Below are 18,770 nucleotides of genomic sequence, written 5' to 3'. Positions count from 1 at the left end.
CTGACTTATCACTTAATGATCAGGTCAATAGTACCTGAAGGATCCCTATTGAGGTCCTCCATGGGGGACCGGCGAGACTCTCCCAGCCTACTGCAACTTCAGGTGTGCTTGCTTGCTATGACTCTCCATTTGCTCAGACCAGAGTCAGACTGGGACAGAAAATCAGCCCAGACACCAAAACAAGAGTGCCCCCATTAATGAATAAGTTAGTTAAGAAAAAAAGTGACCCATATTTGCAAATTGTAGCAAGTATCAACTTGTAAATACAAACTGTACAAGTGTTTTGCTAGGAATGGAAGAAAATGAATGTGAGCTCATTACATGCAATATTCGTTTTAATATCAATGAAATCAGCAGTAAAATCCAGCCCAGAAACAGTAGAAAAAAGAGTCCACACACTGACCTGTTAGACCAGGCCTTCGGGCACTTCCTGTTTGCTCTATAGGCCAGACTGACCTTGACTCAGACACATCTTTCAGCTGCTGCCTGCTGTTGCAGGCCTTGCCCCTCCTGCCCAGTCTGGCCAAAGAACACACAGCTCAAGAGGGGAAGCCCTGACCTGGGAAACTAAACAAAACTGATGGGGAATGCATTCATTAATGTAATGAAACCTTCAATTGGTTAAAGCAATCACTGAAAGATGTACTAGTTGCTGCAGTGGTGGATAGTGACTTCTGCATGATAGTGCTACTGTAGTGTAGTTCCTATTTTCCCAATAGGCCCTGCGCATTGGAATAACATAAACAGTAGTATCGACGTAGAAGTGCGGATCTTCCAGGTCTCCACTGACTATGCTAAGCTTAATTTGGGTTGTTACCAACTAGCTCAGAGGTCACTGGAAACTTTCTTGACTGAATAGGAAGTGATCAGCTTCCTTGGCACAGCCAAGAAGGGATTCAGTTTTCCAACAACCGCAAACATGACAACTTTGCTCCTTAGACTTTCACTAAGATGCAGAGAACAGAGAGACGGGCGTTTTCAATAAAAGGTATTATTTATTGAACAGTCTTTCTTCTCATACAAGAGAAATGAATTGCCACAATTGCAATACTTGTTATTATATAAAGTGCGTACAGTAGGATGAGTATTGCGAAATAATACTGTAAAAGCATTGATATGGTTTCTTAGCCATACAATGGTTAAAATGCATACAATATATACAGTCATATATACATTAGGCTAACGTACTCAACTGGTGTTTCTAACTAAGCCTACCCCAGTGTGCCTGACCTAAGCCTAACACGTGGAAGGGAGTAAGTAGCTTAAGTTAAGTTGGTTTTGCCAAGGTTTGCTTCAAGAATTCTCTCTAAGGGTTTAGTCAACACCATACCTCTGGAATAGAATGTTGGAGGTCTTGTATCTCCTCTCAGGACTCAATATCCCAGTCACCCGCAAGGGTAGTCTGGAAACGCCGGAGCTGGATTTCTCAGCAGGAGAAAAGACAGCGTCTTTCTCAGCGCGTCAAGGAGGAGGAGGAGGGGCAGCGTCCGTGGGCTGGTTGCATCTGCTGGGCTCAGCAGGGGACAGCTGTTCGGCTCCTCTCTTCAGCACACCATCGCTCGCTAGTTATCAGTAGCGACTGCAGCGATAGCATCAGCACATCAGCGTTTGCTTAAGGCAACGTTGGTAATATTTATACCTGAAAGGTGCCTTGTTTGACGTAAGTTTTTGGACATAAGATGTCAATAAAGATGTCACTAGGAAGTGATCGTCCTTTCAGTGCTCATTAGAGTTCTATTACAAATCAAAACATAGCAAGCGGGGCTTTCCCAGGTTGCTGAGTTTTATCTTGTTGAAGAACTCGGAGTGTAATCTAGGAATCTTAGATGGTGGCTTCTGCTGTGTCATTTGCTCTAATGAGCTGCAGAGGAAGTGATTCTGAAATGTGGCTCTGATCTTGTGAGGCCAGAGACGAGTTTCTGAAATACCACATTTGAACGTTTATGCCATTATAGGGGTATGAATGGATTATAGCCGAATAGGGGCATAAGGTCACAATATTGATCGGGGTCCTAGATTAGAACGCGACACCCACTCCACGTATCTATGTCCATCAAATTACTAAAACTAAAGCAATAAGATGTATGTGTAACATTGCCCACCCCAAAATACATATTTGCATTTGAAATGGTGTATTTGCAATACATGGAAATATAGGTACCGTACGTCTTTAAGCATAGGAATCATTCAAAAATTATAGCATATGTAATCAGTGAACGATTTTGCGAAAAAATTACACATGAAATATCTCTTTGTACAGAAAAGAAGGGCGAGATAATTTCATCACATATAAATGCATTACTGTAAAATTTGCTAGAGGTTGGTGTAAAGATATTTTGTCTCTAGATTTACCTAAAAATAGAAGTTCTGTTCTTTATGAATAGGTCTACTTTAAGCAAAGAATTCGTGCCAGAAAAAAGGTAAATTTTTTTCAAAAATAGTTCAATTAAAAAAAATAAACCTTGATGAACGAGGGAATAGAGATCCAACGCATTTTTAGCAGTTTTTGTTGATCAAAACTGAAGGCCGAATTCAGAGTTCATGGGAACGCTGTGTGTCGGAATGCTTTCCAAAACTTATTGTTTCTGTTCAGGGGAGAACATCATATCAGACAAGCTCTCAAAAAATTGGTCTACAAAATCAGGTGACAGTTCGACCAAGTTCGATAGTGCAGTTACTTGGCAAGTGTGAGAGTGATTGCTATCATCAGTGTCTGGATCAGCAATGCTCACAGAAGGTCGTACCTGGGTGATGTTGCTTTTGTTTCTCGCTCTACTGTCACCACCTAGTCGTAGCACAGGAGTCTCAACGAATGCCGTCATCAGGATTGGTAGCCGCTGGGGACAACACAATGCGTGAGCCGTTACAGGACTTAGCAAAGTATCGATATCCATTGGTACTGCTGATGGAAGTGCAAGACAGGTGTCTAACACGCATTCCTCTCCGCATAGCATACATCGAAGCACAGGTAAGATGCAGGACTGCCATATAGGTCTGAATGAAAGAAACCAGGTCATGTTCAGATCTCTCAGCCTGGCCAATCCAAGGACTCTAGTTATTCGGTCCCGGTAGCGTAGTGCTAGGATCGTTTCTTCCATCCCTGCTGGAATCATGTCTGCGTTTTGGCTTGCCATATCGGAGCAGGAGGGTCAAAAATAAAATTGCTGCTACAAGTCCCAAAATTAGGGGGATGCCGCCAAAAACGGAATGGACAAAATTTGGAATTAAACCCAAGACTGCTTTGAATGGTGTTAACAGTCCCGTAAAAATGGTCTTAAATATGCCTGGGATACCTACGGCACTAGACATGTTAAGAATTTGGCTAAGCATTTCTGTGAAATGCACGGGGCAATTTGTTGATAAAAGGTCATGAATCTCTGATGTTGTCCTTGCAACTAGGAGATCATACGTCTCTTTTGATGACGTGATGGGCACTGTTGTCTGCAAAAGCACAGACTTCATTCTGCTTAAAGTATCAATTCGTATAGAAGAGACATTCAAACGAGGCCATATGGGAGTCTCTGAGTCTCCAGGGCCGTTTGGAAACAATGCTTGCATACAGCATTTGACCATGGATGTCACGTGTACGAGATAGGCTTTTCCTGGCAAAAGGCCACAACAGCTGTGATCCGTTATTAGAATGTAACTCCCATTCGAGAGGGGCTTGAAAAAAGGCTCTATCTGCGTTGCAGGTGTGACATATTGGTGGCATGAAAGGTTGTTCGAATTTCCTTCACAAGCTCCATGTAAATTAATACCCTGGCACAAAAGTATACTGCTTAGTGAATGTTTGCAATTTTCACCACTAAGAAATACATTTTTGTTGCTGTCACTGATGCAAGTGTGTGTATATGGTAGTTTCCATACTGTTTTAAGGTAACCTTTACCCAAACGTTCATACTGGCCAGTCGGTATGTATTCAAGGCAATTTTTAAATCGGAAAGTTGTTATCGGAATTGTGATAATCCCGTGTATTATCCATTCAATGACAGGACTCTCTGACATTGTCAATGGTAATCTCTCAAGTTTTTCGATGCTTAGGATTGTATAGTCTGCTCCTTTCTGTGCCAAGCTGATTTGTTTATCAGTAAGGTTAAAGATGGAAAACAATGACGTTGTGTTGATTAAACGCCAAGGCACATAGCCTGAATGAGGATTTTGCAGCGTCCAGCCTAACTGTACAATAGAACGCAATTGCGACTGGCCATGCTGTAACATTAGCAAGTCTTTGTCTATTATATCAATGGCAGATGATACAATGCTGTCCAGTGAATATATTCTGGAGGACAGAGTCATTAACCCATTGTCCACTACAGAAAGTGATTTTTCCAAATTAATACGATCAATTTCTCGTATTTTCTCTGCTGTTTCAATTTGCATAATTTTCCATGCCTCATTGTATGCCGCATATATACTGGTCGCTATGAAACGTTTTTGACGCTGGTTGCGTGGTCCCATAATGAAATCGCACAAGTCAGCACCATCTTTAAGTAAATATAAGTGTTGCTTAATTTCTGCCAGTGTGGATGATCCTAGCCATTGAAGGCAGAGTTTCCCTACACTGTATGTTGTTACTATCCCTGGATGTTGTCTCTGGGAGTATCTAGGGTCTGGTCTGGTCATTTATATCCCCTGTGTTTTGTTCAGGAATCTATCTTGACAGTTATTCGTGTCAGTAGGCCAGATTAACCACTTTTTCCAATCAGGATGTGTTCTGTTTAAATGTAAAATTTGTGTTACGCCTATTTCAATATCTCTGGTTGTATTATCAGGTATTGGCTTTGGAATAGACGGTTTGTTAAGGTCTTTGATCTTAGCTAGGCCAAGACAGGATGTTTGGTGAATTGTGTCATTTAAAAACATCATTTGTTCTGGGATCATGCAGGCTTGAAATAATGCTTCTAGGCCTTGTACCTGCCACTCTTTTGTACCCCAGATGGTTTTTGTTTCAATGTTATTTTTCCGAAAATCAAAACCAAATGTCATCATTTTTTCATAAAATGCTTCTGAATATATCAATTTAGTATTTGTCAACATGTTTTTCATCCCTGTTTTATCTAACAGTTTATAATAAAACGTTTCTGCATCACTGGTGTTAAACCCTGAGAAGTATCTGAATTTCTCATAGAATGTTTTAGAACTACTTTTTGGTGGAGTAGCACAATGTTCCCATTGGTTATACTTTAAAACATTTCTAGGTTGTGCAGATTTATGCAAATAGTAGTCACCGTAGTGTGAGTAACAAAACATCTGCTCATAATTAGATGAACCTTGTAAATAATCATGTTCTGTGAATCTAGAAGACATTACTAAATCTGACATCATATTATTAATACTTTCAAAATCCCAATCATCAGAAAATGTACTTGGTTTTACAAAGTCACTTAAAGAAACCTTGAACTGGTGAGGATATTTCAAGATTTCAACCGGGCCACACACTTTATAGTCAGTTTTGTCCCATACTACCCCGCCGGGTATTGGAATGGCTGTGACATTCACTGATGATAGTTCTCTTTTCTCCACGTGAGATGATCTGTGTGGTTTCAGGACTAAGTTGATGTTCTGACTTGCTGTGTCCATTGAACTATATTTTCCCTCAATGAATTTTCCCAAACAAAGTAACATGATGAGCCAAAGAAGGAGGAAAAATATGCCTAGTCCAAACCAGAACTCTTACCATGGAGAAACAAGATAAATTTCCTTTAGTTGATGAAAGAGTTCTGTTGCTTTTTCTTTAAAAGTCTTTGTTTCTGTCGTTACTTCAGGGTTACTTTGATCTTCAGAAAAGTTGTCGAAATTAATGAAGTAGCGAGAGGCAGTTCTGTCAATTGTTGGAATTGTTTTCTCAATTTGTCTTTTGGTAGCACATTCTGATGCCACATCATTGTAGACTGGTGTTTCTTGACGAACTGTTTCCATCTGTGTTTCAAGGGGCACGAGTTCCATGGCATTATTGCATAGTCCTTCTCTGTGCACTGCAGGTTTATCGAATGTGATTAGTCTTTCAGTTTGAACCTCTTGAATTGTTGCAAATTTGGGTATTCTGTTGTTTCTTGGGAGTCCACTTGGCCTACTGTTGATTATAGGCCACATAATTGTGGTTTTACCAGGTCGATTGATACAACTCTGTTCTCCTTTTTACCAGCAAGGGGCGGTAGTGCTACTGATCTTGTTCCGTTGATTGCTAAGACAGGTACTGCTTTTCTGTAAGAAGGCCCAAATTCCTTCTTCACCGCTATTTTCTCTCTGACTAGATCCCCAATCTTTGGAATCCAGACAGGCCTTGCTGGAGCTGATGGTGCCTCTTCAGTGGTAGTTGGCTGTTGCTTTAACTTTATGTTGCTTAAGGATTTTCTTGTTTCATTCAAGTCCTGTAAAACAGCCAAACGATCTTTGATGTCAAAGTCTTTATTTTTATTTTCTACCACTGGTACTTGACTATCGAGGTCCTGAACGTGCATTCTAGTTCCAAACAATAGTTTGTATGGGCTGAAACCTTTTAGAGAATTTCTTGGCAAGTTGTTTAGACTTAACTGGACACTTATTAAATGTTTGACCCACCCATCACCCAAACCTAATACCTTCGCAGTTATAGATTGCTTTATGTCCCGTTTTTTTCTTTCTACCACACTGTTCCCTTCGGGGAGTGACGGACAAGAATACCGCAATCCAACTCCCATGCTGGCCATGGCCTCCTTATAAGCTCGTGAGCTTAAAGCAGGACTCTGGTCAGAATGGAACATGGCAATTGCGTATTTGCCGATAAAGACTCGCAGATCTTTTATAACCGTTCTGGCGCCAGCCGAGCGCTGGGGCCACATTTTTTAAGTGTGTTTTTAGTCTAAAAAACAAATTAATAGGACGCAGGGTTGCTTATAGACAGTATTACTCTGTCCACAAACGGTAACTGGGCAACGGACTGGACCAATTCATTACTGCGATCTGTCGCAATCCGGGCAGTTCTTTACATATTTATAGTGGTGCAGGCTCATTCCTGGCCACCACTACTCTGATTGTAATTCAGTCAGAGATTCCTTCATCTGTATGTGCCTTGGACCTTCACCCATGTGTGCGTCTGCTATTAATAACTTTCTCCGGTTCGTGTTTAGAATTACCCTATCCCTCACTCCAGGGATTCGAGCAAAAGGAACGGAGTTTGCATCGATTACGTATGCATAATTAAGTGGATAGTTCACGGGTAGTGCTGCACAGTTGCCTTTTACGGACGTTTTGACTGCCAGCATGGTTTCCCCGTCTATGTATTTTTCTGAACGCTTTTTTGTGGCTACGGAAGCTGGTTTAGTTGCTTCCGCTATGGCTGTATTAGCCAATGAATTCCCTGCAATGTGAACGCCATCACGTTGATGACTCAGAGTGTGTATCACATGAGTCTTTTGTAGTTCTTTCTGTAAAAGAGCTACCTGTTTCCAAAGCATTTTATGCTTTATTGTGGCACCTGTGTCATCTTTGTAATCGTTTTCAATCCAGCTCTGCAACTTATTATTGTAAGAGTTGACGCAAAAATGAGAATCGCACACGATTAGTGTCGGGAATTCACATTCTGCATTTTCAAGCGCCATCTTAAAAGATCTAATTTCCGCTCGCTGAGCCGAACATTTTCTCAGTGATTCAGTTTTTGTTACTTTCGGTCTGAATTTACCGCACAGCCAGCGACCTTTAACAATCGCGCAGGCTGCATCATAGGATTTGTTTTCTACATTGTAGTGCTGGACAAATCTGTCTGTATAGATTATACAAGAGTATTGTTGTAGAGGTAGAATTTCGATTGGCAGAGGATATTCTTTTTCATATGGTAAATCATTCAGTTCTTTCATGTTCGGACCATAGTAGTATTTCACTTTTTCAGTTTCAAGGGTGTTTCCCCACTGTATCCATTTCGGATCTAGTGACACTGTAGGCAGGTTTACTGGGCTGAATAGTGTCTCGAAGGCTGATTCTGCTGTAATGACGGTTATACTTTTACCTTGGGCAAAAGCTCTTTCTTTTGCCACTGCCGCTCGAACTGCATTCACAGAATTCTCTGTAAGACTGAATGTTTTTTCTGCTTGTGTGTACAAGTGAGATTTGTAAGCTATTGGTACCGTTTCTCCCTCATTAGAGGTCAGGTACGTGAATCTGCATCGTCCTGGGATGACTCAGATTACAAAGTTGCGTTTATTCAAACGTGTTTCTAATTTTGTTTTTGCTAACATGTCTGTTTGCAGTGATCTCAAAATTTCTGTGTGTTTTTGAGTCCAGTTGATTGGTTTAAAATCAGGTTTAATTAATTCGTAGAGAGGTTTAACCCTCTCCGCATAATTTAGAATGTAAGTTCTTCCGAAATTCAGGAAACCTAGAATCGATTGTAAATTCCTCAGCGTTTTAGGTGCTTGGAGTACAGCGCACTTCTCTAAGAAGTTGTCCGCTAGGCTCTTGCCTTCACTTGATAATTCGTATCCTAAAAATAATACTGTCAGATGGGCAATTCGAGACTTTTTAAAGTTGAATTTGTAACCCTCTGCCGCGAACCCAAGTATTATGGTGTTCACCCTTTTCAAGTGAGTGTCCAAGTCGTCATCTGTTAGATAGATGTCATCGACATAAGATAATGCTTCATCATCATATATTTGTAGTAACTCTGTTACTCTAGCTGAGAATAGTCCTGGGCTGTTCTTGAATCCCTGTGGGAGCCTACAGAAATTTTTCTGAGACCCCATTACTGAGAAAGCGGTCAAATACCTGCTTTCTGGTGCAATGTTTTGACAAAAGAAACCATTAGATATGTCTAATGTCGTTTTATATTTTTTCCTAACTATGTTATTCATTAGTGCAGCACTATGCGGATTTTGTACTGCAAATGTTTTGCAACATGAGTTAAGGTGTCTGTAGTCCAAAACTAGACGATATGAATTGTCTGGTTTGGAGACAGGAAACAAAGGATTGTTCATTTGAGAGGTGCATGTTTCAATCACCCCCTGGTATTCAAGTTGATCTAAAATCTCCCTGACCTGTTTTTTAGCTTCTTGCTTAATTGGATACTGCCTTTGTGCAGTCGGTTGACTTTTTAACTGGATTTTGTGAGGAGGAGAGTCCTCATCCCATCCTACATGATTTTTATATAATGCCGGTGCCTGGGCTACTGCCCATTTCCTCGCATATGTATATTTTTTGTGAATCGGAATGTGATTCGAGAAGGCAGGCATAATCACTACTTCACCATGAGGGCACTCCCTGACAAACTCTGGGGGCCAATCTTTTTCAGCTAACAGGATGTCATAGCCTTTTGAGAGGTTATCCCAAAATAGACCCCTAATTTTCCTAGTCTTATCACCCTCTATACGCAGTGTTATTTCGTATATCTTATGAGGTTTGCTAACCCTGGTATCTGCAGTTTCCACCAGAATGTATTCATTCGTGTCCACTGTCTCCAAATGACTCATCAGGATCTTGCGAGCTATGCTGATTTCTGCTGCACTGTCTAGCATTGTCTGTGCCCACTCCCCGTTTTTCAACTGTGTCCTCAGTATTCTCGGCATGTTTGATTACTCTAATACTGGCTACCTTCTTTCTTGGAAATTGTGATTTTTTACTTTGAGCAGGTTCCTTGTCTTTGGACTTGGTGTGCTCTCCTGGGTCTGACCGTCCTCTTCTTTCCGATTTCTGCAAAAAAGATCGAGAGGGACGTGTATCAATACTTTGATATCTATCAGGCTTCTTCAAATTATCCCTATTTCTAAGGTTATATCTTTTCTCAGAGGGCTCCCTCTGGGGAGACTGGTGTTCTCGAGTCGCAGTTCTTTCCCTCCGTCGAGGAGACCTTCCTCTGGACTGGAAAACTTTTTCCTTGGGAGTGGATTGTTTATTTCCATCCCAGCTCTTTTTAGGAGTGTTTGAATTATTTTTAATAAATCATTTTACTAACTCTCTATATGCCTGTGTTAATTCTCTTATTTTACTAAGAGTTCTTCACTGTGGTGTGTAGCTGGCTAGAACCGGCCACGTTGCTCCTGGTCTATCTAGTGGACCGAGCCTGGTAATATGATCATTGTGTTTTAGGGCGCCTTTAAACCAGAGAAAATGCTCTTGGTGTTTTAATGGGATTTCAATCTCCTCGAAAGGAGCGTACTCTTCCGGTGGATCCTCTATTGTGTAATAGTGGAACTTGTGTGTCGCAGCGTTTGCCGCTGGAAATTTTATCCATGAATAGAATACCTCTGTCTGCCGATATTCGTGAGCCTCGATCACGAAGACGACTGTGCCACCTTGTGTGGTCAGTCCATTCTCTATAAGTTTTGACGTTATAGTTTTTCTTATGTTGACGGGGATGATTTTCACACCCGGTTCAGTATTTTCTTCGGGACCCTGCGGAGTCGCATTTACTGTGGCTCCAGCGGTGCCGTTGTCAGTGTTTGACATTTTATTGTCAGAAAGGTTTTGCAGAGCAGGTCTCCAGGGAGACAAAGATTAGGTGCACAATATTTTGGAACACTGTATCCTTCAACGTTGAATAAACCAGAAACTCTACATAGGAATCTCTTCCTACTAAGTTCGGGCGGGTTTTAACCTTTCACCCACTCCAGACGTCTATTGGAGTATATACGGGAGAAAGTGCTTGTGTGAAAGGTGCACAACTGAGTTACTCTAACGTCTTGCGTTAGTTTATCGCCTTACCAAACGTTGGGCGCCATGTAGTGTAGTTCCTATTTTCCCAATAGGCCCTGCGCATTGGAATAACAAACAGTAGTATCGACGTAGAAGTGCGGATCTTCCAGGTCTCCACTGACTATGCTAAACTTAATTGGGGTTGTTACCAACTAGCTCAGAGGTCACTGGAAACTTTCTTGACTGAATAGGAAGTGATCAGCTTCCTTGGCACAGCCAAGAAGGGATTCAGTTTTCCAACAACCGCAAACATGACAACTTTGCTCCTTAGAATAAGAGTCAATCTCTAGAGTCGTGTGAAACAATAGACAGTTATTTTACTTAGTCAGTTTGTGCAGCTTACTTTCACTAAGATGCAGAGAACAGAGAGACGGGCGTTTTCAATAAAAGGTATTATTTATTGAACAGTCTTTCTTCTCATACAAGAGAAATGAAGTGCCACAATTGCAATACTTGTTATTATATAAAGTGCGTACAGTAGGATGAGTATTGCGAAATAATACTGTAAAAGCATTGATATGGTTTCTTAGCCATACAATGGTTAAAATGCATAAAATATATACAGTCATATATGCATTAGGCTAACGTACTCAACTGGTGTTTCTAACTAAGCCTACCCCAGTGTGCCTGACCTAAGCCTAACACGTGGAAGGGAGTAAGTAGCTTAAGTTAAGTTGGTTTTGCCAAGGTTTGCTTCAAGAATTCTCTCTAAGGGTTTAGTCCACACCATACCTCTGGAATAGAATGTTGGAGGTCTTGTATCTCCTCTCAGGACTCGATATCCCAGTCACCCGCAAGGGTAGGCTGGAAACGCCGGAGCTGGATTTTCTCTGCAGGAGAAAAGACAGCGTCTTTCTCAGCGCGTCAAGGAGGAGGAGGATGGGCAGCGTCCGTGGGCTGGTTGCATCTGCTGGGCTCTGCAGGGGACAGCTGTTCGGCTCCTCTCTTCAGCACACCATCGCTCGCTAGTTATCAGTAGCGACTGCAGCGATAGCATCAGCGCATCAGCGTTTGCTTAAGGCAACGTTGGTAATATTTATACCTGAAAGGTGCCTTGTTTGACGTAAGTTTTTGGACATAAGACGTCAATAAAGATGTCACTAGGAAGTGATCGTCCTTTCAGTTCTCATTAGAGTTCTATTACAAATCAAAACATAGCAAGCGGGGCTTTCCCAGGTTGCTGAGTTTTATCTTGTTGAAGAACTCGGAGTGTAATCTAGGAATCTTAGATAGTGGCTTCTGCTGTGTCATTTGCTCTAATGAGCTGCAGAGGAAATGATTCTGAAATGTGGCTCTGATCGTGTGAGGCCAGAGACGAGTTTCTGAAATATCACATTTGAACGTTTATGCCATTATAGTGGTATGAATGGATTATAGCCGAATAGGGGCATAAGGTCACAATATTGATCGGGGTTCTAGATTAGAATGCGACACTACAATGTCCAAGCATGCGACTAAAAGCACTTTGAATATGCATATTTTTTTCATGATATTACGCACAGTATTGCACACACTGCAGAAAAATGTGGAAAGATTAAGGGGGAAAAAAGAAAATGTTTTTGTGGCACTCTAGTGTCGCACAGTGAACCCAGTTGATCTCATTTAATCTTGGGTAGGTAGGCTGCTGGTGGATATCACCCTCTGATCTTGGGCGTGCCCAGTGCTTGAAATGGAAAAATAGAAGTGCAGGTACTTTGTACCTGAGTACCTGCTTGTTCCTGAGAAGTGCCGATACTCTCCAATTAAAAGTATTGCATTTCTCTTGATTAGTGCCGGTACTCTCCAATTAAAAGTATTGCATTTCTCTTGAGAAGTGCCGGTACTCTCCAAATTAAAAGTATTGCATTTCTCTTGAAGTGCCGGTACTCTCCAATTAAAAGTATTGCATTTCTCTTGAGGTGCCGGTACTCTCCCTCAAAATAAAAAAGTGCTGGTACTCCGTAGCGGACAGTAATGGCCCATTTAAAGCACTGGGCATGCCTTTACAAGAAAATAGTAGCGCTGTTTACTCAAACACAACGTCCCCACGATGCACTGCAAAGGGTGAAAACTCTTAGAGGTTGTGACGTACTCAGGTTTCAAATAAATTGTACTGAATTAGGTCCTTGTTTTATGTTTTCTGTTCTTTATTCAGTTGAAGACATAGGGGCATGTTATCAAGGGAAACATCGCCGCTTTTTCGGCACATAGTGCCGAAAAGGCGGCAATTTTTTTCATCCCCCTATTCACAAGGACAGGTTAACAAGCGTTAGCGCGTGTTTTCTTGCGACTTTGCATGTCAGCGATCAATATCGCTAATGACTGGCAAAGTAGGCATTCCTGAGCACAACAACATGGGAATCCTCTGTAACACGGGTTTGTGATATTTATATGCCATGCAGCAGACCTGCGAAGCAATAAAAATAACCGCGGTTATCGCAGGAATGTAACGCCTGCTTTTAAATTGATTTAGGCATACTAATAATGGGAGGTGGATTGCCAGGTTAGATCCACACTCCCTTATCAGCAAGATTCTCCTTAGCGCTGTGAAATCATCTCTGCATTTCATGCTCTATTCCTGATAATCGGCCTCTAGAGCTGGAATTACATCACCTGTTATCAAAACGTTGATAATACTTTGCTAACACGGTAATGTAATCCAGGGATAAAGTAAATTGCGCTAAGCGCGATAATTATCGCATCTCCTTGATAATATGCCCCATAGTTTTGCGTCACACTTATGCGTTTGTCATCAATAATCAATGAAAAAACTTCTCAATGCAGATATATTAGTCGGTTCATTTCTGTAAATTCCCGATGCATTTCGGGACTAAGCTCTTCATCAGGGGAAATATTCTGAAACATAATCCGAGAATAGCAATGTTCAACAGTTCAAGAGGCAGAGGCGCCATAACTGTGCATAACAAGCTAGTGATCGACAAGGACGAGCACGCACTCCTTGCGTCCATGGCATCCCCGATAACTGATGTGAAAGAGGGTAGCGCAAAATGAAGGTTAAAGACAGGTGACTCCGTTTTGCAGATGGGTCTGGTGATAAACATCTTGCGATTTTAAAAAAATAAGTGAAAGTATGAAACGGTAAAGGGATGTGATTTTATGATGAAAATGGATGAAAACCAATCATGTATCCGTGATATTGAGATATGCTTACACTGAAGGGATGTTAATCCCATGCCCGATTTAAAAAAAAATAAATAATGGATTGTGTGCCAAGGTGTATACAACGTATATAAAGTCATCATCATCATCAAATAACTTTTTATAAGGTTATTTGTTCCAAACCATCAAAGTATACAAAGAGTAAAAACATTTGTCTATTTACAATCTAAAATATTTGATGTATAGTCTGGTTTTATGAAGGAACCTCAGTTTAAGCCTTTCACATCATCACCGGCAGTGGCTATGACATAGAGGTGGGTACAGGGATAAACCCATCATCACGGCAGGTTGTAGTGGCACTCTCTGGCAAGACGTTATTGGAATTAGTAAACTTGAAGGTCTGCTTTGAGATGTCCCCCGATAATGCTTGTGGTTTTCAGACACAATGGGGCAGATTCACAGAACTAATCTGAGACAAAATCCTAAAATTACTACTTTTGGTATTCACATAAGGCATTTAGTAGTAGTAAAGTTAGTATTTTGTCTTATTAGTATTTTGACTTAAGTTAATATTTTGGCCTACGTTAGGATTTTATCTTAAATTAGGATTTTGTTTTAAATTAGTATTTTGTCTTAAATTAGTATTTTGACTTAAATTAAGATTTTGTCTTAAATTTTGGTTTTAAGACAAAATCCTAACTTAAGACAAAATCCTAACTTAAGACAAAATCCTAACTTAAGACAAAATCCTAACTTAAGACAAAATCCTAATTTAAGACAAAATCCTAATTTAAGACAAAATCCTAATTTAAGACAAAATATTAATTTAAGACAAAATATTAACTTAAGACAAAATACTAATAAGACAAAATTCTAATTTAAAACAAAATCCTGATTTAAGACAAAACACTAATTTAAGACAACATCCTAACTTAAGACAAAGGGTCATGTGTAGGTAATTGACATTTACCGATTCTAAAATACCAAATTTTACCTATTCGGTATTTCAGAATCGGTAAATGTTATGTAGCAAAAAAATCACTAAATATTACCGAATCGGTAATATTTGGTATTACCGAATCGGTATTTACCGATTCGGTAATTCCCATTCATTCTTATGGGCTTATATTATGGGGAACACATTCAAGGGTGGCAGGGTGTCACATTGACACCGTTGTACCCCTGAATCGTGCATGTGTGGACATGTGGCACACATACATGCCCTAAGGGCATGTATGTCTGCCACATGGCTCAGTTAAAGAAGCACAAATTTGCTTTTTTAAAGGTTTTCGAAATTTACCACAAACTTGTAGTTGGTGGTAAATAACGAATCTTAAATGCACATAAGCGCTCTAATATGTGCTTCCTGCGGTACAAAAGGGGGTGGTGATGGACGGAGCATCTCAATCAATCAAACACTCACACCCAGTCAAAAGATCTGGGTTTAATCCATCACCATTCTTTAGCCCACTCTGCCACCCCAGTTCAGACATGGCTATATGCACATCAGTCTGACCCTGTGCCTCATGGGAACAGTCCAGCCCGAACTGCCAAGCCATGTCTTCCCTGGACCGGAAACAAGCTTCCGAGGACCGGTTTCTGGCATTCCAGCCGTCTTCAGCCCGGCTTGCTTGAATCCAGTGGCAAAGTGAGCAAGGGACTCACGTCTGAGCATACCCTGCCACACTTATGGCGGCCAAAAGCGGTACAAAAGGGGGTGGTTCCTACATAGCATTTACCGATTCAGTAAATGAAGATTCAGTAAATACAGAATCGGTAAATACTGATTCTGTGTTTACAGAATCATCATCTACATAGGAAATGGTTCAATACCGGTCGGTAAGCCTAAAATTTTATGAATTTCGGGTTTACCGACCGGTAATGAGCCACCTACATCGGACCCAAAATCCTAACTTAAGACAAAATACTAATTTAAGATAAAATACTAATTTAAGATAAAATACTAACTTTACTACTACTAAATGCCTTCTGTGAATACCAAAAGTAGTAAGTTTAGGATTTTGTCTCCGATTAGTTCTGTGAATTGGCCCCATTGTCTGCTCCTTAGACTATCATTGTATGTGCTCAGAGGTTGAAGATTGATTTGAAAGTGAAGTATCGGTTTGAAACAAAGGAAAATACTTATAAAGCGCTGTACAGTACTATCTACGGCAAGTAGTTTCTGAGCACTGGCCTGACCCTGGGAATGGCCTGGTCAGGTCAGAGAGCTTCCATGCCTGACTTTGGAGTGCCCAGCACAACCGAGATCACTAGCCCTTGCTCCTGCCTGTGGTTGCCTGGATACTGCTCTTTTGTTTTGGGGAGGGGGACTGATACCCACCTTGACTATATCAGTCAATTATTATTTGTAACGCGCTGCTAATCACTGTAATCCAGGCACAGGGCACAATCTAAAACCAGGTCTTGAGTCTCTTCCTGAAATACACCATTGATTGTGATGTCCGGAGGGGGGAGGAATTCCAGGACTTAGCAGCAAAGTTGAAGAAGGAACAGCCACTGCGGTGGCTTCAGCCTATGTGTGAGGTCGGTGGAGGGTGAAGGAGGTGGAGCGAAGATCTCTGGATGGTTAGTGGAAGTTCAGGTGGTGGGTCATGTATACTGGTCCTTGGCCACTGTGGTGGCTTCAGCGTATGTGTGGTGTCTGTGTGAGGGTGAGGGAGGTGGAGTGAAGGTCTCTGGGTGGTTGGTGGAAGTTCAGGCAGTGCTCATGTATGCTGGTCCTTGGCCACTGCAGTCACTTCATCGTATGTGTGGTGTCTGTGTGAGGGAGGAGGATGTAGAGTGAAGGTCTCTGGATGGTTGGTGGAAGTGCAGGTGGTGAGTCATGTATACTGGTCCTTGGCCACCACGGTGGCTTCAGCGTTTGTGTGGTGTCTGTGTGAGGGTGATGGAGGTGGAGCGAAGGTCTCTGGGTGGTTGGTGGAAGTTCAGGCAGTGCTCATGTATGCTGGTCCTTGGCCACTGCAGTCACTTCATCGTATGTGTGGTGTCTGTGTGAGGGAGGAGGATGTAGAGTGAAGGTCTCTGGATGGTTGGTGGAAGTGCAGGTGGTGAGTCATGTATACTGGTCCTTGGCCACCACAGTGGCTTCAGCGTTTGTGTGGTGTCTGTGTGAGGGTAATGGAGGTGGAGCGAAGGTCTCTGGGTGGTTGGTGGAAGTTCAGTTGGTGGGTCATGTTTGCTGGTCCTTGGCCACCGTGGTGGCTTCAGCGTATGTGTGAGTGAGTGAGTATAAGACTGGTAAAGTGCAGACTTTACCCAGGGGCATAAAGGCGCTGAGTGGGGTGTGTGAGGGCAAGGGAGGTGGAGTTGGAGTGAAGGTCTCTGGATGGTTGGTGGAAGTGCAGGCAGTGGCTCATGTATGCTGGTCCTTGGCCACCAGGGTGGCTTCAGCGTATGTGTGGTGTATGTGTGAGGGTGAGGGAGGTGGAGCAAAGGTTTCTGGGTGGTTTGTGGAAGTGCAGGCGGTGGGTCATATATGCTGGTCCTTGGCCACCGCTGTGGCTTCAGCGTATGTGTGGTGTCTGTGTGAGGGTGAGGGAGGTGGAGCGAAGGTTTCTGGATGGTTGGTGGAAATTCAGGCGGTGGGTCATGTATGTTGGTCCTTGGCCACCACAGTGGCTTCAAAGTATGTGTGGTGTCTGCGTGAGGGTGAGAGGTGGAGGTGGAGGTGGAGTTAATGTCTTTCAATGGTTGGTGGAAGTGCAGGTGGTGGGTCATGTATGCCGGTCCTTACCCACTGCGGTGGCTTCAGCGTATGTGTGGTGTCTGTGTGAGGGTGAGGAGGTGGAGCGAAGGTCTCTGGATGGTTGGTGGAAGTTCAGGTGGGGGGTTATGTATGCTGGTCCTTGGCCACTGTGGTGGCTTCAGCATATTTGTGTGGTGTCTGTGTGAGGGAGAGGGAGGTGGAGCGAAGATCTCTGGATGGTTGATGGAAGTTCAGTTTGGTGGGTCATGTATGCTGGTCCATGGCCACCGCGGTGCCTTCGGCGTATATGTGGTGTCTCTGTGAGGGCGAGGGAGGTGGAGTGAAGATCTCTAGATGGTTGGTGGAAGTTCAGGTGGTGGGTCATTTATGTATGCTGGTCCTTGGCCACCGCGGTGGCTTCAGCTTATTTGTGTGGTATCTGTGTTAGGGAGGTGGAGCAAAATTCTCTGGGTGGTTGGTGGAAGTTCAGGCGGTGGGCCATGTATGCTGGTCCTTGCCCACCGCAGTGGCTTCAGTGTATGTGTGGTGTCTGTGTGAGGGCAAAGGGAGGTGTAGGTGCAGTGAAGGTCTCTGGGTAGTTGGTGGAAGTGCAGGCGGTGAGTCATGTATACTGGTCCTTGGCCACCACAGTGGCTTCAGCGTTTGTGTGGGGACTCTGTGTGAGGGTGATGGAGGTGGAGCGAAGGTCTCTGGGTGGTTCGTGGAAGTTCAGGCGCTCGGTCATGTATGCTGGTCCTTGGCCATCGTGGTGGCTTCAGCATATGTGTGATGTCTGTGTGAGGGTGAGGGAGGTGGAGCAAAGGTTTCTGGATGGTTGGTGGAAGTGCAGGCGCAGGGTAATATATGCTGGTCCTTGGCCACTGTGGTGGCTTCAGTGTATGTGTGGGTTCTGTGTGAGGGTGATGGAGGTGGAGCGAAGGTCTCTGGGTGGTTGGTGGAAGTTCAGGTGGTGGGTCATGTATGCTGGTCTGTCGCCACCGTGGTGGCTTCAGCATATGAGTGGGGTCTGTGTGAGGGCGAGGGAGGTTGAGCGAAGATCTCTGGATGGTTGGTGGAAGCTCAGATGGTGGGTCATGTATGCTGGTCCTTGCTCACTGCGGTGGCTTCAGCGTATGTGTGGTATCTGTTGGAGGGTGAGGGTGAGGGATGTGGAGCGAAGATCTCTGGATGGTTGGTTGAAGTGCAGGTGCTGGCTCATGTATGCTGGTCCTTGGCCACCTCGGTGGCTTCAGTGTATGTTTGTTGTCTGTGTGAGGGTGAGGGAGATGGAGCAAAGGTT

The 18,770-nt window shown here is 42.8% G+C and overlaps 1 protein-coding gene and 1 pseudogene across 1 annotated transcript in view; one reads left to right on the top strand and one right to left on the bottom strand.

Moving 5' to 3' along the window:
- Window positions 1-18,770, top strand: part of LOC147662003 (lymphocyte antigen 6E-like) — a 143,180-nt gene that overhangs the window by 70,511 nt on the left and 53,899 nt on the right. The gene's annotated exons all lie outside the window — the stretch shown is intronic.
- On the bottom strand, window positions 6,933-9,536 carry LOC147662004 (uncharacterized; annotated as a pseudogene).

The sequence above is a fragment of the Lissotriton vulgaris genome, unplaced genomic scaffold (assembly GCF_964263255.1).
Source record: "Lissotriton vulgaris unplaced genomic scaffold, aLisVul1.2 SCAFFOLD_2262, whole genome shotgun sequence".
NCBI lineage: Eukaryota > Metazoa > Chordata > Amphibia > Caudata > Salamandridae > Lissotriton > Lissotriton vulgaris.
This window is presented reverse-complemented; position numbering and strand designations above follow the sequence as displayed.